The 25,994-nt window shown below is 35.7% G+C and overlaps 1 protein-coding gene across 3 annotated transcripts in view; it reads left to right on the top strand.

Moving 5' to 3' along the window:
* Positions 1 to 25,994, top strand: part of RGS7BP (regulator of G protein signaling 7 binding protein) — a 72,441-nt gene that overhangs the window by 5,627 nt on the left and 40,820 nt on the right. The window contains exon 3 of one of the 3 annotated variants that reach the window (XM_087958369.1): positions 5,278 to 5,383. The exons of the other annotated variants lie outside the window; for them this stretch is intronic. The gene's annotated coding sequence lies outside the window, so the exon portion shown is untranslated. The remainder of the gene's footprint in view (positions 1 to 5,277; positions 5,384 to 25,994) is intronic. 3 annotated transcript variants of the gene reach the window in all.

The following is a 25,994-nucleotide window of genomic DNA, read 5'->3' as shown; positions in this document are numbered from 1 at the left end:
AAAAATCGTTAACTTTGCCTCTAGAAAATAGACCAAAGACCAAAGTGAGTGTTGCACTTTGTACCAGTATTTCACAAGTGGGTAGCCCAACACACAATGCATTATCTAAGTGAAGCTTAGTGGTTACAATTTGCTGTTAGGTCATTATTTAGGAAAGAAAGCCTACAATAATGCTTCTGGCCACAAATTCCATCTAAAAAAATGAGGGGTCCTAATGCACAATAACAAACAATTTGCATATCTGCTCTGTTTAGGAAAGTTTGACCCCATCTTATCTGTCTTACCTGAATTATGTCTCAATTTATTTTCCTTCTGTCTATTATATAATAAATCGTAATTGACAAGTATAACTAAATAGTTCTATCTTGTTTCAGTTGAAGCAAAATTCAAAGCTCTAGTTTTAGTAGTGATTGAGTAATTTTAATGCTCTTGCCATGGAGTCGTAATGTTGTTTGATGCAGATATACTTTTAGCCCTATGGATGCAAGCATTGTAATAATTGATTGGCACCAGTGCCATTAGTTTGAATAAGTGCTCAGTAGAGGCTTGGTAATCAGTTCAGCAAGCAGCAATAAAAAGACACAAGTAGCAACCAAAAATACAACATTTAAATATCGAAAAGTGGCAAAACCAGAGATCCCCAAAACATGCATTTAAAAGTAAGTTTGTAAAAGTATAAGTAAACATTAGTTGTAATACACAATGAACATCAGTAATTGCTTATGCTACAGGTAAGTCTTAAAAGTCAGAACTGCCTTATACTCCATTGCAGCCTATTTTAGGCTTATAGGATCTGTTCTGATTGACAGTATCCATCCATATCTCAAGTAGAATACTTTTTCATTAATTTCATGAATACTTTCACTGATTCTTTCAGTGAAAGCGCTAAGCTAAATGTTAGACCACCGTTATATCATGCTCTTCTACTAAGCAGGGAGCCCACACGTTGGTTCCTAACCCCACTTGCTTTTATCATGCCATGCAGTGCAAAATTAAGCATATATTTTACAAAGCAGATGAGTCAAGTAGAAAAGAATTTGGATTTAATTTCAGTTTTGCTTGTGCCAGAATGCTGTACTGGGTTGTGGCCCTTAAATAGTCATCTGTGATAATTAAAAAGATACGAAGTTGGTGGCTCCAAATTTGATATTTTGACATTTTATTTTAAATGCATGGCAGTGTAACAGATGTAATCTTGTTTCCAACCTACACTACTGGCTTTCAGACTGCAGGAGGGATTAAAAATGCCCTTTTACTTACACAGTGTTCTGTACATAGCCCCTGAAATGTTTATTAAATTAAAGATACCTATAAAGGTCAGAAGTAGGACAGACACTGCTTCAATTTTCCTTAATACTATTTGTTCATGCTGCCCTTGTGATATACTTGTTTGCCGGACACCTGACCCATCATTCCCATTCCCAACCAGCCAGGGTATCATACTTGGCTGACGTCTTTCGAATGAACCTTGTGAAAGTCCTTAAGGTGAGATATTTGAATGGGCAATTGATCCAGCAAACAGACTAGAATAAGAGTAGATAAAGCAGTCTTCAGTCTATTATCTGAATTATCCATTTCATCCTGTCTAGTGGTGTGGCTTTTTGCTGCCCACACCCTGGCGACGACAGGGTCTGAGTTCAGAGCCCTGGGCCTCTCATGGTAAATAAATAAACACACGGACACAATGTTTACTCGGGATGAAGGCACTTTGAACAAAGGCAGGTACCTCCTTTTATTAGGTTGCTTGCAAGCGTCATAGCAGGAACAAGGAAATTTTCCTTATAAGGTAATCTACATAATTATGCTAATGCAAAAACTATACCATTGCTGGGGTCTTATCACCCCCACTCTTAGCCCTGCCCAGTTACTTTCTTTTCCCACATAACTTTCGTTTCTCCAGCCAGTATTTTTCCACACAGTCAGCACTTTATCACATAGCAACATTAGAGCGTCCATCCAGCATTTTTACAAGGTTGACCATTGCAACATTTAGCGTCCATTTATTGTAACAGTTGTACATTGCAACATAGTGGTAGGGCTAGCCCTGAATAGATGAGCTGTATTACTGTTTGCTTCTTCAAAAAAGAAATGCAGGAAATAATACTGTGTTCCATTTAAGTGTCTTTTTTCAAAAAAAATAGTTATATACAGGTAATTTCAGTTTCACAGTTCCTTTTATAGGTTTGCTGCAAACCTTATGGAATATTATTGAATTGTGACTGGTGTGTAATGTGCTAAAAAGCTAAGGGCAAATTCTCTGGTGGCTGTGCTTTAAATTGGAATTTCTACACTGCTTGTAAAACCATTTAAAACTAATTAGTCCCAGTTTCCTAAAAGAAGCAAAAATAGAGAATTGATTCCAAACATTTGTGTGATTGAAAAAAAAAAAAAGATTTATAACTATTTTCAAACTGTATTTTGCTTAGAAATTTATTTTAAGAAAATAATGTGGAACCTTAGAGAATTTAAGCTAGTGGGGTGCTTGAATAGAAAACTACAACTGAAAGTATAATTTAAATCATTAATAAAATAACAAACAGGTCAGTTTGAGTTGTGCTCCTGAGATGTGAATGCCTCAAGTTGCTGAATAAGATTTCACAGTTAAAATGTGACTGAAGTTTTCTATCCATAGGACTATGGAAAGTTGGGGGGATCTACATCTTCCAACAATAATCTTTTTATGAGGCAGAAAATGCCGTGTGTCTATGGCCTTCAGCTTCCTGGCTATGAAAGATCTTATTTCTCCCCATTGCTTTTAAAGAGCAACTTAGTTGTACACCCAAAAGGGATTAACAAGATGCTTTATCTTTGGAATAAATGGTAGTATATAAAATGTTACTCGGTGCTGAGAAATAGTGAAATGATAAATGAAAATAAGTTTAGCTTTGGCTCAACCTGCGACCCTGGAAGTAGATTAGGGCAGATAAAATAAACCAATTGTTTACACAATCAATATTTAATTTTATGCTGTTTGTTGACATAGGATGCAGTGGTGGCCATTGGCCTCCATAGCTTCAGAGGGATTTGATATAGTACTGTTCCTATTTCCTCATTCTCTTCTGCCTAAAAGACTCCCAGAATAGTTCGCAATTACGTATATGTAAAACAAAACTGCCTTTTCCTACATGCTTATAGTCTAAAAGACACAATTCAAAAGGAAGGCAGGCTGGGAATAAACAAACAACTTAGACGTCATTAAAGTCTTAAGAATAAAGTTAAAACACAGAGTAAATTCAACTGGGAATGGAGCTGGATTAAAAAATAAGGGATTGGCTGTTGCTGGTTTTTCTCTGGTGGCCTCAGCAATCACTGGCAATAGCTGGAGGAAGAATACTCAATTGGAGTAGTATTCAGGCATAAGGGAACATTCCAGTGAATACATTTGGAAACCAAGAACACGGGAGAACCCCTTTTTTTTCCCCATAAGGGTATGTGACAGCCATGGTTAGGAAAGAGGACATGCTGGATTGACCTCTATTCTTAGGTATATACAAAGACACAAATTGTGAACTTTGTCCAGAACTGTGGTGCACATACTTCAAATCTATTTCCGATGCTTTAACAAAGTGATGTATAGCTATTGCTAAAATGAGAACTAATTAGTCCAAACAGCTATTCAAAGCCAAGGCTACAGATTTCATTTTTCATATACCCATATGCCCATCTCCACATTACATTATTAATCCCCTAATTCATGGGCAGATATAGTGTTTCCAAGAGTCCTAAAATAGTGTATGGGAGTATACATTTGCCAGAGCAGAAAGGGTTATCATGAAAAGGAAATGCAGAATTGAAACATAAGAGGCTTATACTTATTTTATTTCAAAGCAGAGAAGCACAAACACACACACACACACACAAATATACACACGCATGCTCAATTTCTGATTAGTCGGACATTTGGAAAAATACTGTCTGCTTTTGTAATTACTTGATTTATATAAGAGAAACCAAATACGAGGTGCTTCACTGCATTTGAGTACTGTTTCATCAAAAGAAGTAGATTGAAAGGTTCTTTTTTATTTTTATTTTTTTATTTTTGCTTTCAAGTCGGTGTTGATTTCTTGTGACTGCCAGGATTGGTTCCTGCAGTTTTCTTGACAAGATTTCTTGGAAAATGGCTTGCTATTGCCTCCTTCCTAACACTGGGAGAGTCTCCTCAATCAGATTGAACCACTTGGAAGGAACATATAAATGAGGATGGGAGAAATAACACATCTTCCTCCTCTTCATGCTTCTCCTCATAGACTTTTCCGGACCTTTACTGCAGAAAAGGCTGCTGAAGGACAGCTCGACAGGACATACAAGCAAAAGTAGTAGCAGCTAGTCCCACTGCTTGCTGCCCACAATTCAGACACCTCCCTTAGTCATTTCAGTTGAATATATTGCTACTCAGCTGTTTTAGATAAATTACACTGTTTTTGTAACCCTTTTAAGAGTTTTAAAGGTATTAGCATCTAGAGCAGTGACCCCATTTTTAGCCCAAGCTTTTCAGAAAAAAATTACTTCCCAGTTTTAAATAACAGTTATTTCAAAATATCAATTTCTCATGGAATCAAAACTTATTTTCTTTCCCAGTGGCATCCATGTACATCTGACTGCCTACAATAAAGTTCTGATTGCAGCTACCAATAGAATAAAATGCTTACTGCAATTTCTAAAGTTGCAAATGATAATCCTGTAATTCTATCCATAGTGGTACGTATTGAGTCTTGTGTTCACTTCATTAAAAAACAAAAACAGGTTAACTAAGTGTGCCCATGGTCCAGTTGAGAATTAAGAAAGAGTCCCATATTCATTCAGGAGCTGCAACTTTGAGCACAAAACCTTGTAGTCTTAACAAAATTTAATTGGTGTTATTAATTTGTCTAAATTAAAATATCTACGTCAAATAAGCTTTAGGTTTAATGATTATATTAAAAGGTAACCAGCCCAAGGATCCTCGCAACACGAAGGTGAAGAGCTCCCTCAGGTGGCAGTTCTCAAAAGCCTTATCCAACCTCACTAGGTCAAGTTCACCTCAGATGAAGCTAGAAATTATACAGTTTAAGTGAAATAGGAGACTTTGTATAGTAGAAGAAGCCGAAGGCAGCATAAACCTCCTGGAACGATATATAATACAGCTTGCTCTAAGGAGAGGTCACACTCCTAAAAGGACAGAATATCCTCCTATTAACAAACATGATCAGAGAAAGCCATGTCACAGGAGAGGGAGGCAGCAGTTCAAGGTACCCAGGCTCCTACGCTGAGCTGAGAAAAATGTATTGTCTCCCACAGCATAACCCTCAAAGGAATCTACAACACAGCAGTGGACTGGGTAAGGTGCAGAGATACGGTGCTTCAATCCCAGAGTATTCAAACAAACAGCCTTCATCTTTAGGAGGTTAGTATTTAGCAGCCATTTGCAAAGACTCATTTTATTCAGATGTAACAGAGGTTTCTAGAGGTACCTGTCCCCAAAAATGTTATATAACTGGTCAAAATTACAAAATACTTTAAGAAAAACTATTTACAACCTATCCTCAACATTATGACAATTGCCTCTCCACAATCACGTGATTGTATTTCAGGTGCTGAGCAACCAACTTGCATTTATAGCGTAGTATTCTTTGTGGTCACATGACACAATTCGCAATACTTTTTGCCTTTTTCACCATGTTCAATTGGCAAAAAATGCCCATTGGACCTGATGAATTCATATGATGACCAGGGTGGTTTATTTTACAGCTTTCATAACATAGTTATAAAATTAGCCTGATCACATGGTGCCTTGGTTTATGATTACAACTCCTTACAACCCAAATTCAGGACTCTATAGAGGTTGTAAGTCGAGGATTACTTATAATCAATCTCCTTCTATAAGTTGTAGCCTTCCAGCATGGGACTGCCTTGCTGTGGCTTTCACAGACATAAAACAGTCCTTTCCTCAGTCCTTTTTTAAAGAGCTTGATGCTTCTCTATACCCATGGTAGCATCAACGATTCCTAAAACAGACTTCTGGCACTATCCACTGATATCCACAATGAGACTTTCAGGGACTTCAAGCCTAACTTGAATCCCATTTGAACCATGCTGTGAGTAAGAGCATTTTATATAGAAAAGGAATTTCTAATAGTCACACAGTAATGCCTTTCACTGGGACCAAGAAGTCATCCTCCCCCCCTGTTATAATTCTCAGGCTCAGTTGAATTAGGATTTGTGCTTACTGACATTTCACGAGTCATCAAAAATTGAGTAGAATGAAGATAAATAGAATAGACAAGTCTTCTAGTTTCCTTATGACTGCCACAACCAAGTCCCAAAGCTTCAGCGACTCTGATGTCCAGGTATATCAAGAGTTCCATTGAGCTGCCTGCAAGTTTTAAAATAAGTGTGCTCCGTAGGAAATTGTGGCCCACTCTATACTGGAAGTGCAATCACCACTGCCATCCTCAACACCAATGTTCCCTGGGTGATAACTGTATCTGTATCTACACAGTTTGCCTTTATAAAGTACCATAAGTTCTCTTGAAGCTTTGTTGAAGCCTTCTCAGCAGGACACTCAGGAGAGTGGGAGGATGCATTTGTTTTGTAATGATGAAAAGTTGATTTGTCACCAGTTTTTAAAAAAATTAATGGTAGGAGAGTTTTAAATGTTATGTATCATTTGTTTCATTATAATATATATGAAGTATTTTTCGAAATGGTCTGAAGACTACTATGAGTCACCAACAACCTTTCAAGGTATCGGTCAAATAAATCAATACTTAAAATTTCTCAGTTTTAATTTCTGATATAATAAATAACAATGGATATAACCCACATAAACCAAAGCTCTTTGAGATCCTCCATCATTTTTAGGAATGTAAAAGGGTTGTGATGTCAAAATATCTGAGAATCATTGCCCAAACTGATTTCACAATACCTAATTGGAGCATTACCCACTCAATTTCTTTCTTTGCAGAACTGAAAAAAAATGTTAACGTCATTTAAAAACATGTCATCTATGAATTATAATCCTTTTTTATAAGTCAGATAGAAGGCAATTCCATATAGTACTATAATTGCATAAGTCCTGGATTAGCATTGTGGATTGATCTTGTGTTCCTCTGCCATCATCTGTATTTGGCAGCTGGCTGATTAATTTCCAGGTCAGATGTAGTGCAAAAAAAAAAAGTTATTGAACATTGGCAGGAAAAACACTACAACATGTGGGGGTATCAGAGTTAGTGTTCCCAGGCAGGAATAAATCATTTACACAATCTCACAAGAAATCCAAATAACTTCAGATAATTATTATTTATTGAAGAAAGTAAGAAGCTATAATGAATGAATTATATAAGGGAATTCTTGGCCCTCTCTTTTAAATTGGGCAACATTTTTCCATCTATCTTTTGATTGTACAACAGTCAGAATGCAAACTGTATGAGGAAGTCACTAGAGAATTGTACTAATCTGAGATTAGTCTTTTTTTTTTTTAATAAAGTTTTATTTGGGTTTCACACACAAAATACAAGTAAAACATCTTTTTTGAAAATAGCATGGTCCCGGGTTGAACTTCTTTATACAGACACAAAACTCAATTTCATGCTCCTTTTTGTATTCTATTCCATATCTTATACTATTTTACATTTTCTATATAGTTTTTTCCCCTCTTTTAATTTTCTCAATTTTATTTTGATTATCTCATCTCAATTCAAATCATTATATTTATACTTTGTTCTGTTTCAATTTCATATTATGTTTTCTCATTAAACAAATTTTCTCCTGTAGTTACTAATTGGAGTATGACACCTTTATACCTTTTAATTACATCCATTCAACTCTTATTTAAACTTCAATATATACCTTAAGTTTATGACCTTCAATATAATACATAATACATAACTTCCAATTGAATTCTGCTTGGCACATTCTTATAATACACACTATATTCTTAAAAAAAAGAAAAAGAAAGAAAGATTATAAGTATATGTAATTATAAACCCTCATTCCATTCCAGTTCAGTTCTATCATTAATAATCATTAAAACCATAACATCTTTAACACTTCTTTTCAATTAAATATCATACTTCCTTAAAAACACATATAATCTCCATAACTAATTTTTCCCTTATTTCTTTTCACATATGTTTTATAAATCATTAAATATACCCTTTGTTACATTTATTTATTGACAAGCATTCCACTGAATTACAATAGCTATTTTATCAGACATTTTAATCATACATTGTTTCATATTTTCTAAAATTATTTCTGCTTTTAATATAACCATACTATCTTATGTACCTTTTCAGAATCCGTTTTTCCATTAAGTTTTCACCCATTATCTCTAAATAGGCCCTGTTTCTCTATATTTTGCTTCTGTCCTTTATAACTTCTTTTCCTTTCTTTCTTCCCTCTCATCTTCTCCCTTCCCTTTTTACCCCTTTGTCTCTCTAGTTCTAATTCTCTCCTCTGCATTTCCCTCTTCTGTTGTTTTCTGATTTTATACTTATTTTTCACTCTATTATTTTTTTTTGGGGAGTTGTTTTTCCCAATCTTAAACTTTCCATTCTCTTTCCCCCCTTTCCTTTTTCCCCCCTATCTAAGATTACTTGTTCATTAAAGATGGCTTCTTCTTTGTCGCAATCTTCTTGTTCTGCAGGCATTTCTTGTTTCTCATAATTCCAACTCTCCATTTCTAAAAACTGAAATACGAAGCCAAAAGAACCTCTCCCTTCTTGTGCATCTTCTATGTACTTTTTAAGTTTCATTTTCAGTTCTTCTAAAAGTGGAGCCATTTTAAAAAGTTTTAAACAACCACCCGATTGAACAATAACCAAGAATCCAGAAATCATCAAGTAATTCAGATAGTCCTGAGTTATATCTTCTTATTTCTTTTTCAACTTTCTCTTCCTGGGGTTTTTGTTGCGATATTTCATTTAGAATGTATCTTTTGGAAGTCTTGTTGAGATTTTGCTGTAAGTTCTTTTTTAATTCCAGGCAGTCTCCTCTCTTCCAGATCCTCCCTTTTATTCTTTTTCTCTCCTTTCCTGTTTTCAAAAGCTTTTAATTATCCAGAAATCTTTATTATCCCTTTGACTTTTTATTTTCAGCATTAAATGCCTATTGATGTCAAAGTGGATTTTTTTCTAATTTCTTGCTTAAGTCTCTTAGCTGTCAGTATAGGAAAAGGAGAAAACCAAATCTTTTCCCTCTTCTCTCTCCTTCGCAGCTTAAAAATCATCTTAGGGAACAATGTTATTGTTTTTTAACCGTTTCAATTCCAGGGTACCTTATTTGTTGCTTTTGCTGTTTGACCCAGTCAACCAAAACTTTCTCTTCTTATCTTCCTCCTGCACATTCTTTTCCGGTCAAGTTCTTCTTTGTGGTGGCCATTTCTGACCACCGCTGCAACTGCCTTCAGGAAAGGGAGTAATGGCCAGCTGGGGAGGAGAGATGTGGCTCTCCTCAACCCTGCTGGCAGTCTCCCCCCTCTTCACCTCCTCTATGGGGTGGCTTAGCCCCGAAACCAGCCGGCTCAGGGCGCTCCAGCGGCGAGCACAGATCGAAGCCTTGCAGAGTCGAGATTTCGTTCTGTCGCCGAAGAAGCTCAAACCGGAAGTCCTAACCTGAGATTAGTCTTTATGACTAGTAGTTGAACTATTTTGCTGCTCCCTTCTAAATGAATGCCTGGGTTTTGTAATAAAATATGCCAAGAAAAGAAATAGAACTCAAAGTAAGGACCAGAATTTGAGTGGAGGGAGGAATTGACTAATTTTTGAACTCCTTAATGATCAGATTCAGAGACTGTTGGCTGGCTTATGCAAAGATATCAGTGTTTTGAGAATGCTAGCAGTTAACAACTATTATGGCCTGTTTTGTTAGCTGATTCTGAGCATTGGGGAAAGGATGTGGAAGGCTATGTAGAAATGCACAATTATTCCACTTTTTTCTAGTTTGGTTTATTTCAACCATGTACCTTCTTTTATTACATATTGAATATTTCTCTTTCCCTTTACCCATTGTGAAATTTGAATTTTGGTCAGAGGTCTGTGTGATTGGGCACCTACCAGAGGCCTTTTACAATTCTCCTTCCATTTAGACTCCTTGAAATATTGAGAGTTTTTCTGTCTGGCATCTCCTAACTAAATTCCACGTTAAATGACCACTGCTAGTCAACTCACTTTGATAGGTACACTTACCTCCCAGTAGTGCCTAATACAAACCAAGTCATCATATCAAATTTCCAAGATTTTCCCTGGAGATTCATTGCTTACTATGACAGTTGTTTGCAATGAAGTGGGACTTATAATTTGCTTGGCTTCATAAATAACTTTTCTTGCAAGATGAAGTATCTTCTGGTAGAAGAGTGTGTGATAAGAGATGAATATCAACAAAGCAGTAGCTTCAGGTGGACTCTAGTTGGAATGCTTGGAGATGTTTCTTAGTTGCTAAATTGAATCCTGCCATTCCATATTTAAATAAAAAAAATAAAGGAAGGACAAACCATATTGCCACCTTCATAATTTGATGACAAATTTGCAACTCAGAAATTTCTCAACAGTTAGAATGATTTTGAAGTGGTAGCAGATTGGGATGCTGCACAGTAGCTCCAAGGAAACAAAATGGTACTCTCAAAAAATTTTGAGATGCAAAGAATGAAGTAATCTAAAAGCAAAGGTGGATTTTGGATGAATATAGAAGAACATAGAATGTTGACTTGTGACAGTATTTTCTATGATCTCACTGACCACTAACTCAGAACTGGCAAATCTCTGCTAACATCAAAATGTCCTTTATATATATTTTGTCGTCTGTCCTCCTTCCTTTCCCCCCCAATTATTGCAAGATTTTACATGAAGAAAGTTTAGGTCAGGATTCCATTAGGAGGATCTGAAATACATAGAAAACCTTCCAGTGGGATTGATTTTGTTGCAGGTATATATTTCCTTTGGGGATTTTATTAGTAAACACAAGTTCAGAAGATGTGAGACAACTGCAATATTCACTTTAAAGAAATTGAAAGTTAATACATGGGTATGCAAGTGCCTCTTTATTGAATGAAGCGTTTCTTCTGCCTCACTCTAGTAAAAAATTTAGTAACAATTTTAAAGCACAATTTAGTATTGGCAAGGAAATACAGAAGAAAGCCGACATAATGGACTTATTGACAAATAAATTTGTTGGATTCTAGAATGAACAGTAAAATGATTTGGTGAACCCTGCACTCTCTTTTTAGTGTATTTTATAATGATGCCCTAATTGCTTGATTTTTCCTGCAGTGTTGTGTTGCAATAACTTATGTTATTAAAATCATTCAGAATAGTGACTACTAGTTAAAGAAAGTCTCAAGACTGATCCCTGGCTTTTTTAGTTTCAAAAAGATTTTGCAGCAGTTTATTTGGAATATCTGAAGAATCTAGAAATCGATAATACTAAACAAGGTGGTTAAATAGTCTGATTGGATATAAGACAATTTCCTACTTAGAGCCTCCTGCATTTGAGCTTGATTTGTAATGCTTGAATAATTTAATTTCATATCTATATGGTTTTCTTGGCAATAGTTCAGAAGTGATTTGCTATTGCAGAATCCCACCTCCCCTTCCTTTTCCTGTCTAGCTTAGGGTCCTATCTTCCTGGTAGCTTCCCAGTCAGATAGCAACCATGTTCCACTGTTAGTTTTTCAAGATCAGCCAAGGTCAGAGTGCTGAGCAAGATGAGTAAGATAATTGTCTAAAGTGATCCAAGACAGCTTCTCATATTCCTGTGAAAAATTAAGCTGGAAATGCTGCAAAGGTATTGCTAAATGAGAAAAATATGAAGGGACCATAGTCCAAAGAAATTGCCAGTTTGCTAATGATTGTTGGGCATTGTTCAGTTCCACCTTGGAAAAAAAAATATGAGAGCTAACTAATTCTAATGTTCCAATTCTCTGAATTGAAAATTTTCCTTTGCTAATATGCTCCATATTGAATGTTCACGTCATCTTGATCAGCATTTATTGATATGTGAGTACTTATATATCATTGTATTGCTAGTAGTAATTCATTTAATACATGAGATTCTTGAAGTCTGTAATAGGTAATTTCTTCCATGCTTTTTAGATAGGTAATTTCTTCAGTGCTTTTTAGAATGTGACTGTTTTTAGTTTGCCCTAAATAGGATGCATAGATTATATATAGAAAATTTGATCCAACTGAAAATTGTTATTGTGCATAACAATAAGAGTATATTTTGACTCCACTAGATTAAATTGTTTTTCAGATATACTGTAGTTTTGGCCAAAAGTGTTGGTGCCCCTCAATGTTATTTAAAAAACAACCCAATTTGCCATAAAATAAGTTGAAATTAACATAATGTCCTGCATATTTCTTAGAGCATACACATAGCGATATATCTGGCCATATCTGCACAAGTACATTCCAAAACAAAACAAGGACCCTAACTTGCAGGTTAGCTACAAAATGTTATAGACCTATGAACAATTTTTTGATTGGCCATCTGTTACTTATATAATAAAAGCAAAATAAAAGTATTATTTTAAAAGTATTCATCCGTGGTCAAAGTCCAATCCTGTACTTGAGTAATTCATGAAATAGAAAACAGAGTAATTTACCTATAATGGTACTCATAGAATATCTCTGTACTATGGGTTTACTTCCATCTTACACTCCTCTTGCATTTCCTGGGGAAGCTGCTCAGAAATTGAACGTGAAGGTGCAGAGGGCTGTTGCCTCTTTTTTAAAATAACTTTTTTTTTGAACAAGTTACAACCTGTCCTTTCGTCATAGCCACGTCTCACAAGCTTTCTACTGGATCTAAAAGTGAAAAATGCACCCTTGAGATACAGGCAAGAAAAGCTGAACAGCCACTGAAATTGTAAATTTTAAAAACATTATATTTTTTGACTTCATGTGCCAGTATTGGACTTAAACATTTATTTTTTGTGTCATTTTGTTATCATGGTTAACATTTTGTTATCGTGGTTAAATCAACCTAGGTATTAAGTCATTAAGTAAAAAAGCAAAAAAGAAAACACAACCTCAAATTCAAATATACATGCCCTCCTTTTACTACATTATGTCTCTGATTTGAGCCGCGGTGGCACAGTGGTTAGAGTACAGTACTGCAGACTACTTCTGCTGACTGCCGGCTGACTGCAATTTGGCAGTTCATATCTCACTAGGCTCAAGGTTGACTCAGCTTTCCATATCCTTCCGAGGTGGGTAAAATGAGGACCCAGATTGTTGGGGGCAATATGCTGACTCTGTAAAATGCTTAGAAAGGGCTGCAAAAATACTGTAAAGCAGCATGTAAGTCTAAGTGCTATTGCTATTTATACTGGCTTTTTATTTATTTTTATTTTAATATTAAATCACTCTGTAAACATACATGTATTTGTTTTCCTGTTGGGGTAATATAATGCAATTTTCTACTTTCCCAATGGCAGCTATACAATAAAATTTATTCTCTGTTGTTCCAGAGTATGGAACATAATAATTAATGTTAGTTTACAGCAGGGCAAGTTTTGGTGAAATCCCAACCTTAATGACAAGTAACCTTACTTAAAAATGGAACCATTTTCCATGGAAAGTCATAAAAAAAGTGCAAGCATAAACAAGACAATCATCTTTCTGATGTGTTTTTGCCTGGATTTCTGTACTGAACAGAGCCTTGGATGGCCTAGATCAGTGTTTTTGAACCTTAACAAGTTTAAGATGTGTGCACTTCCACTGCCAGAACTCCCCAATCAACTTCCATTCTGGGAGTGGAAAGTCCATACATCTTTTTGTCAAGGTTGAGAAATAATTGTGATTCTGCAAGCATGCTTGGAAAAGCCTGAGGTTTTAGTACAAAGCAACCTTTTGAAAATTCTTTTAAGTGTCTAGACAGAAACAAGGAAGAAGCCACAGAATGTTCAAAATCAGGTGGAAAGGATTCCCATGTGTTTATGGAGTATCTGAAGATAGATAGTGTGCCACTTGTAAAACTGAGAGGCTTTCAAGATTTTGTTATTCTACTATACAACAATAAAGCATTCCTAGAGTTCTGCTGCTTTTGTTTCTTGAGCTTGGCTATACACAGAACCTATAGAGGTAAACCAGATAAACAGAAAGTAAGTTCCCACTCCCCTTTAGCACTGAAAGTGTTACCCATTTGGGTAATGAAATGTCTGCAAGAAAATAACCAAGCTTAGAGACTACCAAGAACTCTCCACAGAGTTCTATCTCAAAAAGCTAGCACTGCCTTAAAAAAAGATTGGTGCAGTGCCTCACTTTACTGAATTTTAAAAGAGAGAGGTATTTGTTCACAGTATGTAAGCAAGCATCCAAGTCTCCACTAACATTTAACTTTGCCACAAGTTATGATGAGCCCTTGCTAATCATGATAGTGGTTGACTTAAAAAAAAAAACACAGCTAAGTTGTACGAGACAAGCCATTTAAAAGCAAATGAGCTGAAAAGCATTCCTGTACTTTATTCATAGAGGCATGAATAAATAGCAGCACAAAAATACTTTTACCAGCTAAATAAATAGATTTTACGGGTTATTTTACTGTAGGTGTGCGTATATTTCAACCGATGTATTCCATGCCCTGAAACAAGAAAAAAGTGTGAATAATTTTAATAATTAAGATACTGGTCTAAAAACAGGGGACTTGAGTTCTAATCCCACTTTTGGCATTAAAGCCTACTGGGTGATCTTGTGCCAGTCACACTCTTTCAGCCCAACTATTTCACAGGGTTGTTGTGGGGAAAAAGAGGAGAAGGAAGGACGATTATTATGTCTGCCATTTGGAGATACTTTTAAAATAATAAAGTCAGTTTGGACTAGTGGTTAAGGCACCAGGCTAAAAAGGAAGAGACACTGAATCCTGTCTTAGCCATGAAAATCAGATGCATGATTTTTGGCCAGTCACTCTCTCTCAGCCCAAACTCACCTCACAGAGTTGTTGTAGGGAAAATAGGAGGAAGGTGTGTTAGATATGTTTGCCACCTTGAGTTTGTAAAAATAATAAAGGTGGAATGTGATAAATAAATAAAAACAAACAAATAAATAATAGCTGTAACCATGTCACAGGAATATATGCCTATACCAGTTTTGTGATTGTTATGTTCAATATTAGCATGATAAAACAAGTTTTATTTATAGACTAAATGTGAACTATAAACACAGGTAAAGTCTATTCATGGCAGAACTTTAATATACATCATAAATCTTCAGCTGTACCAGATAGTATTACCAAGAAGTTTATTCTGCAAAGGCTAAATTGAATATTCTATTCTAATTACTAGGAGGATACAGATCCCAGATATATAAATAACTACAGGCCGATTTCACTTTTAAATACTGATTATAAAATATTCACTTCTATTATAGCAAACAGATTAAAAAGAATGTTAAATTTGTATATACATGAAGATCAAAACGGATTTCTCCCAACTAGGCAAATAAAGAACAATTTAAGAATAGTATTAGACGTACTAGAATTCTACGAAGCCCACCCCGAGAAACAGTAGCACTTATGTTTCTAGACGCAGAGAAGGCCTTTGATAATCTAAATTGGCAATTTTTAATTCAAAAAATTTATAATTTGAATCTGGGCACCAAATTTGAAAATATTATAACAACCATATACGACAAACAACAAGCTAATATTATAGTAAATGGGGAACGTACTCGCCCAATAAAGATAGAAAAAGGAGTGAGACAGGGCTGCCCACTCTCTCCCCTGCTCTTCATACTAGCATTAGAGACATTATTAACGCGAATTAGGGGGAACTCAGATATAAAGGGATTAACGATTAAGAAAGAGGAATATAAATTGCAAGCATTTGCGGATGATATGATTTTCTTTATCGAAGAACCAAAAGACGGGACCAAAATTGATGAGTGAATTAGAGGAATTCGGAGCAGTAGCAGGACTCAAAATAAATAGAAAAAAAACCAAATTAATGACTAAAAATTTAACAGAAAAACAGAAAATAGAACTAGAAGAAATAATGCATATACAAGTGACAAAGAAAGTGAAATACTTAGGAATCTGGCTAACACCACACTGTAAGACACTTAAAGAAAATAATTATGATAAATTGATACACCAGGTAAAGAAAGGTTAGAATCATGGGGTAAACTTCAAATCTTACTACTAGGTCGAATCGTTAAAATGAACATTCTCCCCAAATTCTTGTACCTATTCCAAACGATCCCAATTAAATTACACAAAAAGTTTTTTGAAGAACTCAATAGAATAACCCTGAAATTTATTTGGCAAGGGAAAAAATCCAGAATAAATGTAAAAGCAATGCAGGATATGAAGAGCAGGGGAGGGTTAGCATTCCCAAACTGGGAGTTATACCATATGGCCACCTCGTTAGTTTGGCTGAAGGATTGGGTGAACTTAACCAACAAAAGAATACTATTTCTAGAAGGCCACGATTTACAAAGGGGGTGGCATGCCTTTTTATGGGATGTAGGGAAAACCACTCAAAAATATTTCCTTAGACATTTAATTAGAGACGCACTATTAACAATTTGGAGGAAAACACGGAAAAAACATTATACAAAAGTACCAGTATGGATTTCAACAATGGAGGCGATGATCCACCCAAACAATCTGGAGATTACCAAAATGATTAAATACAAAGACTTATTGGACCCACAAGGAAATTTGAAACCGAGGCAGGAACTTCAGGAGCAAGGACAAAAAATTGATCAATGGGTTTACCTTCAGATTCAAAGCAGATACAAACAAGATAGGAAAGAATTCGGAATCAACAATAAACTGCAACAATTAGATAGAATTTTATTAGGAACAGATAAAAAAAACATAACAAAATTTTACAATTACTTATTAGAAACAGAATTAGAAGAAGAAATCGTAAAAGGAAATATGATTGCTTGGAGTAAGAACGTAGGGCGCAGCATCACATTAGCGGAATGGGAGAAAGTTTGGGGCAGAAATAATAAGACCACTAGATCAGCAGCATATAAGGAAAACCTTTATAAAATGTTTTATAGATGGCACCTCCCCCCTTCGAGGTTAGCGAAGATGCACCCCAACATGAGTCCGTATTGCTGGAAGTGTAAGAAAAAAGAAGGAACCTTTTTCCATATGTGGTGGTCTTGTACAGAAACCCAAAAGTACTGGAAGAAAATCAAAATTTGGTTGGAAGAAATTACAAAAGAGCAGATCGAATACAAACCAGAGTCCTTCCTGTTAGGGATTTTTGACAAACAAATTTCCAAAAAAGCTAAATACATAACAATACATATTTTAACAGCGGCCAGATTAGCCTTCGCTCAACACTGGAAACAACATCAAATCCCATCAGATGAAATGATTATTGAAAAAATTTCAAAATGTGCAGAAATGGATAAATTGACTTTGGCGCTAAAAAACAAAGACACTTCACTATATTATGATAGCTGGAATTGTTGGTATAATTGGATTGACCAAAGATAAATTATATATCATAAGGCATAAGAGAAAAGTATTAACCTATATCAATGAGGTAGCGATATAAGTAAAGAACAGGTGTGTGTACATGACATAAATTAAGGTTATGAAAAAAGATCTTGCAAACTAAAAATAAGAATGCTTTTAACTCTTTCTCTCCTTTTTTCTTTTTTCCTTTTTTCCTTTTCTTTCTTTTTTCCAAATTTTTCCCTTCTTTCCTTTTCTTTCTTCCTTTCTTTTTCTTTGCTTATTTATGTATGTATTGTTGGTTGGTTTTAATTGTAAAAACTAATAAACTATATTTTTTAAAAAAAATAATAGCTGTAACCATGTCACAGGAATATATGCCTATACCAGTTTTGTGATTGTTATGTTCAATATTAGCATGATAAAACAAGTTTTTTATTTATAGACTAAATGTGAACTATAAACACAGGTAAAGTCTATTCATGGCAGAACTCTAATATACATCATAAATCTTCAGTTGTACCAGATAGTATTGTATTACCAAGAAGTTTATTCTGCAAAGGCTAAATTGAATATTCTATTCTAATTACTAGGAAGATATTAGTATAACAATACATTTGAATTGTGTTATCTTAGCACAATCATGTAGTTAAATCATGGCCTGTTTTGTATGTGATGGGAAATCAGGGTATCCATGCTATGGATGAGTTTTATTATGCTTTGAGCATTCTTTACTTTTTCAACACCATCCCTATTGTCCTCATAAGAAGGTATCTGAAACAAAGGCTGTCTGATTTAAATAAACAATTCTTCTTATGTTTGAACTGCTGGAGTCCAATTTCCTTTTGTCAGAATAAGACATAATTGATCCATTATTTGGGATCTTGACCTCCTCTGAAAATATAATTTAAGCAACCACACTTTCTAGAATTGGATGGAACAAAGCAATCTGTGTGAACAAAACAGAAGCTTTTGATTCTTTGGAACTTAGAAATCATTAGGAGATTAAGGGAAGTATGTGGGAACTTGAAGCTTTGTGTGGTTCAGTCACATAAGAGGAACCTTGTTTTTTCATTTTCCATTACATCTGGAAAGGACTTACGATAATTTTGCATGTTATCATGTATTAAGTTAAATCGCTATTATTTCACATGAGTGTCTTGTACTTAAACAGTGTCACTCATTTGAAAATTTGATAAATGCAGTCTTTCTCTGTTCTGTTCTATTAAAATGCATTGATAATTGTATTCCACCCAGTGGTATTAGTAATACTACAAAAACATATTTAAACCTGTAGACGAAAGATACAATTAACACCCAAGTGATAAATTTTTATAATCACTGCTGTTTCTATACTAGATAAGCTCAGTTGTCAAATTTATTATATCCCTGAAGAGGTAAGTGGGCTGGATTAATTCAGTAACATCCTATTAAATAGCGTGTGAATGTATAAGAATGAGCTATAGTCCCAGCTTCAGAGGTATTTTGCAAATAGTTGCCCAAGTGCTAATAAAGATGTTGAGTAACAAAGTTTCAAAATTAATAAAATAAAAACTAATGCATATCTTGTACCTAGTTACTGAAGAAATAATGTATTTTGATGTGTATTTTGGAATGAAATATTTTTTGGGAATTTTAATATCAACGTATTAAATCTTGCCTAACCTGGAATTTTTCATCTGTGTCAAACTACAGCTTCCATCAATCACAACAAGATAACCAGTAGCTGAGGATAATAAAGGGAGCCTAGTTGGGTAAATCTGTCTTAAAATGAGCCATAGTCCAAGAACCATTTTAAGCATCAACAAGATCATCTTCTCCCATCAAAAATAACAAAAGTAGTAGGCACTCATTAATTAGAGCACATTTGAAACGCTTATATGAACTTGCATTTAATCATTGCCCAATCTCTGGCTGCCTAAGGGAAGGACTGGAAGTTAGAAGTACAACAGAGAATTGCATGCATTTATTGACTCTTCCTTTCTCTGTGTACAGGGACACACAATTTGTGAACCAATAAGTGGAATATATCCACTAGTTATTTTTTGATGGGTTGCTGCATATATGACATTAGCCTTTATATGTTTTCCTCAAATTGTAAAGCTTCACTGATGAGTAGCATTTGAGTTGGTCAAAGTATTTCATATAAAGCCAACGAGATGACCGCCAAATTGGATACCCTTGAAGGGTGAGTTTTGTGGAAAAACAGGGTATCAATGGCTAGTAATTATAATAGCTACATGCTGTTTCCAGGATCAGATAGGAAGTTGGCTGAGGAATCTGAGCTCAAAGGTGTTGTTGTGTTCATATTTTGCTTATGGTTTGGTGCATCTGTAGATCTGGTTTTCGTTGAAATTGAAATGTTAGATTAAATATATATTTGATCTGAACAAGCAAGATCTTTGGCTTCTGATTAAAAAGTTTGGCATTGTGAAATAGGTTGACATTATGAGAAGAATGATTTCAGATTTCTAAAGATTTCTTTAGCAAGGTAACTAATGGGTTATCAAGTTTAAAACATAAACCTAGAAATAATTGCTTGTAATTGTAAATTGAATTTTCTGAGAGGAGATACATTTTGCCAAGAATAGCCTTCTAATGCAGAAGCCAGCAATATACTGTATAGCCTGCTGATACTGTTCATTGTGATCTTAAATAAATTCCTCATTGTTGTTCTATGTTGTTTAGGACCAATAGGAGTTGAAATTCACATCTATAAGGTGACTCACCTTGTGCTAATGGATTAACCTGGATTAACAACTGCTAACTTCTCCATCTTGGAACTCTCCATCTTTTGTAATTTTATAATGTTTTATATTTTTTAAAATTTTTAATCTTGAATTGCTCTATTTTAATGCTTAATTTTATTGATTAAATTGTACACTGCCCAGAGCTCCTCTCTAAGGAAGATGGGTGGTTAAGAAGTGTGAAATATAAAGTAAATTAATAAATAAAAATACAGAATTTCCTATATTTAATATCTTATTATTGCCTAATGGGGATATTTCCATATAAAATATGTATAAATTGATTATAAATGTGAATGTACTTTGCATTCACAATTATGATCAATTGCAACATCAGCAGAAAATAGCAATCTCTTGGCAATATGCAAGTTATACTTTCTTAGGTTTTTTGCATTAATGAGAAAGAGAGATTGCAAATATATATTTCCAGTTAGGAAGATTATTGCAGATAGAAGACATGTTAAGTAATGCATATCTGCTCCAAACTACAGTCATAATTCAGATTTGGTACTGTATTTTGTGCTACTCTCAAGCAAAGACAAGAAGGTATTCTCAAAGGCCAGCTCTGTTTACAGCTGTGGGTTGGAGAACTTGTCAGTTGCCAGAGTGGTTTATTAACTCATCATGAGCTTTAGTTGTTTTTAATTGTTGATAGACTAAGATAGCCTTCCCTAACTGGTGTATCTCCAGATACCTTGAATTTCAACCCCCAGAATTAGGAATTAAAGTTCAGAATATATAAAAGTAATAGTTTGTCCCAATTTTGGAAACCTGTGCTATATAACAGCAGTTGTCTTTATTTTTAAGATTCAGTACTCTTTCAATATACTGTGACAGTGGAATAACATACATGCAGCATTTCTCAGTGATGGAAATTAAGTGGATTGGTTTCATTCACTGCCTGAGCGTTTCAGAAGCACCTGCCTAATTTTGAGTAATAGAGCACTTGACTCATGTCCATTTATTTTTGTTTAGTTTGAATTTTTGAATGTATGCTACTTTAGATTTAAAGAAGACTCCAGTTATGACTAAGTTGGACTGCTGAAATCCACTCTGTTTATGGATGTCTTGGAACTTGCAGTTGGCTCAGAATTTAATAATTAAATACTGGTTGCTTATAAAGCCACAATTAAGTCAACTTTTCCTGTTACTTGAAGGGCATGGCAAAACTTTGGGTAGAAAAAAGTAGGTAGAACTGTAACCCACTTTTTAGTGGTGTCTTGAGGCTTTAAGTACAAAGGTTGCCATAAACAAAACTGGAAGGCATGTTTGGCCTTCAAGCTGACCTTTTTTGCACTCTGTTGTAAGAAGTGATAAAATACCCCCCCCCTTTTTTTTTTTTTAAATGTCCCAGTTATGGTGTAGACCTAATGGTGGGAAATTATGTGGGACATCTTCATAGCTGAAATTATGTAGAATCTTTTTCTTCTTGCTTGGCAGCCTTTCCAACAAACACTTTTTTATTTAGATAAATAAATTTTCTCCAGTATTTGCTTTGAAGTCTGTTTCTTACAGTAGTTTTTTTTTTTTTTTGCTTGTTTGCAATTTCCTTTTTACTTATTTTTTATTTATTTTTTAATTGCTAAAATTAAGGGGAAGGATTTTCTCCAGCCCATACACTTCCTTTTTATCAATTGCATTGTTCTAAAAATCAAGGCATTTGAATCTGCTTGATCATCCTGTGCCATAATTTAGATTAAATCTGTTTTCATTCCTGCTAACATGCTGGAATTTAATAATCATATAAGTACTTATAAACATTTAGGGTAAAGTAACATACAAGAGAGTCACTAATGATATTTCTGCACTGTAGCTTTCTCCTGTGTGTAAATTGGCAAGTGTTGGCCCCTTGAGGTAGGCCGCGTCAAGAAATCCAGAGATTCCAAGAATGCTATTTATTGTAGCAGTGTCTATTTAAAGAACATTGGAAGCCTGTCCAGAATCTTCACTCTGCCTCTTTTGAAAGACAACAAAATCCTGGAATAGCCGAGTTTCTTTCCCCCTGCTGTCTATTTTCCCAGGATTGCATAACTGTTTCTACTTTCCCACCCTCTTCTCAAGGCCAAAGTTAAATTTGTTTACAGCTGGATATTAAAGTGGCTTAAGAAATTCCTTTGCAGATTTCAACTCCAGCCTTCACTTTGGTTGCAGGGGTGGCTTGAAGTTCTATCAGAATTTGTTTCCTGAATGGTTGGTGCTCTGCTTCTTGACTCTACCTGGATTGGAAAAGGAAAATCAAGACAGATCCATCATTGCACTCTTTCCATCAGTGAATGTGGAGAAATTTTTTTACATTCCACCAATAAACTTGTAAAAAAAAAAAGTCTGATGCGCAGTGATGGTGAGGAGGACACTTCCTACTAGAGGCCACAGTAGCTAGTTGGAGCTGAGCAATTATTAATAAAATAACTGAAAAGTAGTACATGCGTTGGACAGGATAAGAAAGCAAGACCTAAAAACAAGGGCAAGGTTGGAATAAGGAATTTATAACAAGGGATAAGATGAGAATGATGTCATGTATTTTTCCTCACCAGAAATGAAGAGTGGCTCTTCATTTCTGGTGAGAACTGGCTAAACCCAGTTCCTTTGATTGACGTTGATGTCCTGTAGTGGAAGAATTAAGGCATTAGAAAAGACCCGAAGCCTTGTAAAATGAATTTACCTTGCTGAGTTTCAAACTGTATGTGCCTGACAAATGGCAGGGAAATATCTTTTTTTTTTTTTTTGCTTGCTTTTTTTGGGGGATTATACTCCAAAAATGATACATTCATTAATCTAACACAACAAGATTTTAAAAAGGAATCTAAATTGAAAGCATTGGACTCTGGCTGCAGTCCACTTTCCATTTATTCAAGTGTAAGTCCATTGAAGTTAATGGGAGTATCTCAGAATAAGTGGTTTTTGGTTGATAGCCCAGATCATTTAAGGCTTTTTTTCCCTACAGCAACAATCCATTTTTCATCTTAAATCAGTAAGCAATGGTAATGTTTCCACATTGTACCTTAAGTGCCTTGAACAAAATTATTATGACAGATTTTATAAGTTTTGGATACAGAAAATAAGCCTACCTATCAAGATGCTCACCATAGGCATGATATATGTATAGAATAGAATAGAATTGTCAGCTGGTGCTCCATTCAAAATCCAAGAAAGAAATACTTAGACTCTTTTAATCAGAGAAAAGGTATCTTTTACTGGAAATCAAGTGGTAGCAACAAAAGAATTCTGAATCTGAGAAAATGGGCGCGTAAATCACATATACAAAGTAATGGCAACATTCCCACCCCCAATAGTTCAATTGGCTCATCCAATTAAAAGTTGTATATATCACCATGTGGGCATCTCCAGGTGGTGATGAGGCTTCTGTCTGTTGACCTTGACATAGTTTGATAAAGGGTTGCAGCTGCGCATAGCATAGGATAGAAACCTAAGCAAGAATGTACATCCCCCCCCCCCAGCTTATACAGTGCTGGTTTGTAACACCTCCAGCTCACTTCCCATAACCATTCCCCCCTCCTCCACCTGTTACTTATGACAGCCAAAAGATGCAAAGCAAAGGGAGACAAATCTTGAAGGCTGACAAGAATAGAATAGAATAGAATAGAATAGAATAGAATAGAATAGAATAGAATAGAATAGAATACTTTATTGGCCAAGTGTGATTGGACACACAAGGAATTTGTCTTGGTGTAAATACTCTCAGTTTCTTCTAAAGAAAAGACACATTCGTTAAGAATCAAGAATCATCAGGTACAACACTGAATGATAGTCATAGGACAATCAACAATCAACTCATACTAGGAAACAGTCAATATAAATCGTAAGGATACAAGTGACAAAGTTACAAATTATATTCATTAAGTTAATATATATCTGATTTTATCCTACCCTGGACTCAAGTCAATATCTAAAAATTTGCCAGATTGTTCCCAAATACTGGAATTAGCTCGAGACCTGCTTAGCAACAATTGCCTGTTTTCTTTGCATTTACAATTTCACTGCATCTTTTAGCATTCCTGTAGAAGACAAAAACTAGAAATTAGTAACTTCTGTTTGTAAGCTATCCAGTATTGCACCTGGGCAAACTCTGCAAATTAATAAACAGGTGTCAGAGACTTCTTGATAATTTCTAGTGTATTTTTCCTAGTTCATTTTCTTTTTATTTAAATAGCGCAAGCTTATACTATAGTGCAAGCTTCCATTATAAGAAGCTTTTGCAATTAATGACAAAAACAGAAAAAAGGACACACATTTACTGCATTTTCCTTTCTTCTTTTCTTTTAACATCAAGTGTGTTCGCTTTCAGTGACTCCTCTGAACCATTGGGATACATTTTGTCTGTTTTGCCATCCAGATTATAAAATATTTAATACTAGTTCGATACCTGTGCTTTGCTACAAAACTATGTGGTCGGGCTTAGTTTTTGGGGAGGAAAATAAGGGGGGGGATTCTGCCTCTGCCTATCAGCATCCATCGGTATTCAGCGTCCTGTCAGTGTGTTTGGAAACTGAAACAGTATTTGCTGTGTGAGCAAGGAGGAGACAGCAAGGAGCCTGGGCGTGGCTTAGCTCAACTGTTCTGTTTTGTACTAAAGCTGCTTGATGTTGCAAAACTGAAACTGAAACTCCTCTGCTTGTGTTTTGCATTTGGAACAGATTTCTTTTCAGGTGGGGAGGCGGAGTAGAACTCCTTAGCATCAGAGAGTGTCAATAATAATATACGAAATACAAATGCTCTGATGGTCATTTCAAAAAATCGGTTCTTAGTGAGCACCTAGAAGCCAAGAGGAACATATATGCCAAATTTCAAGTTTGTAGGCTTTATGGTTCTGGAGATTTTGTGATGATGCATAGATTATGGAAATAAAATAACAGGACAATAACATAAACACTAATATTTTTCAGTGAAAAATAATAAGTTTGTTTCTACATTGCTACTCTGTGGTTGGAGCATAATGATAATGGGCGTTGGTGCTTACCTGATACGCCCTTTCTTGACGAGCTGCGTAGAGCATCCAGAGTGGGAGGTGCTCCAGTCACTGCACTCACAGGCTGAGCTTTAATTGAGGAACACTCCTCCACCACGTGACTCCTCCGTAGCGTTCCCCAGTTTTACGAAGACGAGAAGACAAACAAACTATCATCTCATCTTAACTATTGTAATAAACATTAACTCCTTGACTCATTGATTCATTGGCCAAAACAGGATTCCCCACCAGACGGTTAAAATAGGGTGGGGCTGGATGCTCTATGCAGCTCGTCGAGAAAGGGCATATCAGGTAAGCACCAACGCCCATTCTCCATCGAGCTGCTTTGAGCATCCAGAGTGGGACATACCAAAGCATGGCCTGTCCTACGGGAGGGACTCCGTCTGGGTCGGAATCTCCTCTGGATCTCGGACAACTTGTTGTAGGACTTGTCTGCCAAAGGACGCATCTGCTGAGGCAAACACATCGATCCTGTAATGACGAATGAAGGGTGACAGGGACGACCAGGTGGCCGCTCGACAGATGTCGTTTATCGATGCCTGAGTAGCCCAAGCTGCTGAGGTAGCCGCACTCCTTGTGGAATGTGCGGTTATTCCGCTGGGAACAGGAAGTGCTTGTGTTAAATAGGCCTTGGAGATTGTTGCTCTGATCCAACGGCCTATAGTTGACGGGGATACTTTGAAACCCAGCGTCTTAGGTTGAAATGAAAGGAATAATGACTCCGACTTCCTGAAAGGTTGAATGCGGTTGATATAAATACGTAGCGCATGTCTGACATCGAGGGTATGCCACTGTCTTTCCCTCTCTTGAGAGGGTCTAGGGCAGGGGTGGGCAAACTACGGCCCGTGGGCCACATCCGGCCCGTTGGT

This window comes from Notechis scutatus, chromosome 2 (assembly GCF_049901735.1).
Source record: "Notechis scutatus isolate UNSWTSFEM ecotype Mainland chromosome 2, rNotScu1.2, whole genome shotgun sequence".
NCBI lineage: Eukaryota > Metazoa > Chordata > Lepidosauria > Squamata > Elapidae > Notechis > Notechis scutatus.
This window is presented reverse-complemented; position numbering and strand designations above follow the sequence as displayed.